The 3,558-nt window shown below is 43.3% G+C and overlaps 1 long non-coding RNA gene across 1 annotated transcript; it reads left to right on the top strand.

Annotated features, from left to right (window-relative positions):
• Nucleotides 1-233: 233 nt before the first annotated feature.
• On the top strand, nucleotides 234-1,778 carry LOC118476637 (uncharacterized). The gene is made up of 2 exons (XR_004857087.1): nucleotides 234-551; nucleotides 1,661-1,778. It is a non-coding gene; the product is annotated as an uncharacterized lncRNA (long non-coding RNA).
• Nucleotides 1,779-3,558: the final 1,780 nt, after the last annotated feature.

The raw sequence follows: 3,558 nt of genomic DNA, 5'->3' as shown, positions 1-3,558 counted from the left end.
GGAAGAAAAGGAGTACTTGTGAGTAGAGATTGGGATGTGTATGCAGTACAGGACTAAGGTCTGAAGACCTCCCTCTCGGCTGAACAAAATATCCAACCTTTGAACTGGTTAGAGTTTATCCACAATGGATATTTGTGAGTGAGTGGCCTAGGTTCAGTGTCTTGGTGATAGCTGTGAACCTGTTTGGGACTTCAGCATGAAGGCCACGTATTGGAGCCCAGGTTGTGCTGGCATCTCTAGCTGCTCTTCACCTCCATGCAGTGCACAGGTTAAGTGACATCTGCCCTTAATCTGTGGCTATAAAACTTGGTCCAGGGAAGTTTTCCTCCCTATCCTCAAGCTCCAGCCAGATTGCAGCGTGTGTGAGTGTGGTAGGTCTTCTGTCCGCACCAGTGTTCACCTCTCCCCTGCCCAAGTTTGCCCAGTCCCAGGGTCTAGTATGCCATCCCTCTGTCAGTGGTGACCACGCCCACTGACTGCCTACCTCGCCGTGGCCAAGACGTCTCAAGGAGTGACCAGCCCGCATGACCCTCGTTCCACGTTCTTCTAAGGTCAGCGAAGGTTTTCCCATTGGTAATTTCAGTTCTACCGTCTTGTGTTGACCGGAACAGGGTCGCGCCGCTGCAGACCGTCCCCATAGAATTGAGCCCACTGAACTGGGTTTGTCGCCGCCGCCATCGGTAGTTAGGTCTTAATGTCCCCGCGGTCGATTGAACACAGGTTGGAGTCCACCGTTGCCTGGGGATCGTGATGGTGCCGTCGTCGTTGACTAGGTCACACCACCGTGGCGGATCGGACGTCTGACCGCCGGGGTTGAGCACGACGGTGTCGCGACTGAGTTTGTGCAAAGGAGATGAAGTCGAGGGGTCTAAGCGAAACTGTCAGTGACACCAATTAACAGTGGCTCGGGCTCGTTTGGATTTGTCTGGGCAACGAGGTTCTTTTTGCAAAGCGCGCACGGCGTGGGTGCGAGCTGTCAGCCATGGGTCGGCTCTGCACAACTTGGGCGGTGTGGTCTAGTTTGGGCCCAATGCTGTTCATATTTTGGTATTTTCTTTAACAGAGAACTTATAAATTGTGCTAGAAATTGTAGAAAAATCCAAAAATAGTGAGATCAATTTTGTTGGATGTCTAAATTCATGAGATCTCAAATAAGAATGGTTTTAGGATTTTTAGATCAGTTAGCAAATTTTAAGTGAATCAAAGGTGTCTTTGGAAGGATTATTGGAATTTTTGAAATCAGAGTTGAGCACCAAAAATCATGGAAATCCTTGGAAAGACTTGTTATCATAAAGTGAGCACTTGTTAAAATTTGGAGCCTTTTTAGAAACCTTTTTCTTAGAAAGCATTGTAAAGTCACAAATAGGGTGAGAAAATCCCTAATCAAGTATGAATTAATGCTTTGGAAAGGAGCTAAGTTTATTTAGGGAAGAGATGCAGTTGCTTATGAAGTTTTACACTTTTGGATGAGATCAAAGATGGATTAGTTCTCTGGTTTACCTAAGTGAATTCAAATTGGTCACTTTAATCGAGCGTTAAGAAATAAGTGTATTCTTGTCATGTGCTTTAGTTGTAGTGTTTCTGTTCCCCACCTCTCCTTGTGAGAGTTTGCATTACATGTCATTACATAAGCATTCATGTATTTGTAATTGACTTGTAGAACACCTAGACGAGGTGGTATTTGAAGAAGTCTACTCCAACGCCTGCTCCTCAAGTGGATGAAGCCATCTAACTGGGTATTGAATAGAGGGATCTAGAACCACTTCACTGCAACAAAGGCAAGCCCCGGTGCATGCAACCCCTTCCTTGTATTTTTAAATAATGTTTGCACACTTTAAGTCTAGTGAAATGTGCATTAGGTTTATAGGAGTTGCTTGGAAACCCTTTGATGCATTGCTTACCTTGATATCCATACCTTTATAGATACTTCTGATGAGTATCAAAATATGATTTACAAAAATGCTTATCCCTGCTTAGATCTTGTGGATAGAGGTTGTCTTTTACATTAAGGCCTAGCTCAGGGGTTATCCTGAGGAAAGATGGCTTCTACCTGCAAGAATATTTTTCATTGGGAGCGTGGTGGGATCTTACTGCAAAGTTCCCTATAATGCTCTTTTCATTCTAAGGAATACAAACAATCCTAAGGATGGAAGTACTTAAATCGGGACTTGGGTTAGGAACAGGTGATGCTCCGCCCAGGTTAATTAAGGATTGGATGCGTATGTAGGCCTGTTGATCAAGGACTATCTTAACTAGCCACATGCCCTGGAAATGGGAGATGGTGGGAGTAGCGTGTACCCTCCTGGCTAGAGGCTGGATGGAGGAGTACTGTGCTCCCGGGTAGCGCGGACCGGTTCACGTTGTGGAGGATCTGTGGGAACGGTTGACATATGCAAGGGTTAAGTGCTACATATGTCGTGTGGTTAGAGATCCTCAGCTGAGTAAATCGATTCGGATCGCCGTTATATCCCCGGAGAGTGGAGACTTGATCTCCGACCTACAACCTAAGTCAGGATGTAAACATTATGAGTAAAAATGATGTTGTATTGATGAGATGGTGAAATTAGACTAGGTGCAAACAGAGTCTATTAATATTTAATCTGGCATTAAAATATTGAAAGTAAGGACTCACTTTAGTAAGCTTTTTCTGCAAAAGTATCTAAGTTGATTCTTGCTAAAAGCCTCTCCTTGATTCCTAAATCCAGCATATCCTTGAGAGTCTTTTTCCTTAGTCGGGTAAGACTTGCGAAAGTACACTTCGTACTCAGGGCTTTGTCCCATGTTGTTTTAGATGAAGAGCCTGCGAAGCTTTGCCACTTTTGTGCAAAGGTGTTTCCCCAGAAGAAGGAAGAACCAAAATTAGAAGTGTGTTGCTGTGGATGGTGCTAAGTGCCGGTGGGCTCGGCCTTCTTATAAGTCTAAGTAACTTCTTCTATACTTCTTATTGAGGATGGTCACTTAAGCTAGCATCTATTTTAAACTTACAAGTAATTTATAACATTTCAAAGTTTATTTCTTTGAATCACTTTGTAATCACTCCGATAAACATAATGTAAATTTGATGTAACTTGTAACCTTTTGTAATAAAGAAGTTCCGCTGCAAAAATATTGGTGTGTGTGATTTGTGTTACTTAATCCCGCGGTTCTGGTTGTAAGTGGGTTTTCCGGTGCCCTTGGGGCAATCGGACGGATCCTGTTAAGTTATCTGGTGCACATGCATAGCAGTCTGAGGTCTTTGAGACAAGGACAGGTGCATGTGGGCCCAATAACTTGGGAGGTTCTGCCACAGCTGGTATCGGAGCTGGATTAAGTATATACGGTCACATACGTATTTTCAAAACAAAAGTTTTGGTTTTAGAAAACCTATTTTCAACTAAACACATTGTTTGGCTTTGAAAAACAGTTTTGAAAAACTATAATGCTAGCGACATCCTCTGTTAAGCCCTAAGTTAAGGACTATAAGGTGGCTTAGTTTAGGATATTAACCACTAACCCACAACTATAATGTAATTTTCTGCAGGTACACTAACTAAACCTTAGGAAAGTCCGACTAGTGTT

Source organism: Zea mays, chromosome 3 (assembly GCF_902167145.1).
Source record: "Zea mays cultivar B73 chromosome 3, Zm-B73-REFERENCE-NAM-5.0, whole genome shotgun sequence".
Lineage (NCBI taxonomy): Eukaryota > Viridiplantae > Streptophyta > Magnoliopsida > Poales > Poaceae > Zea > Zea mays.
This window is presented reverse-complemented; position numbering and strand designations above follow the sequence as displayed.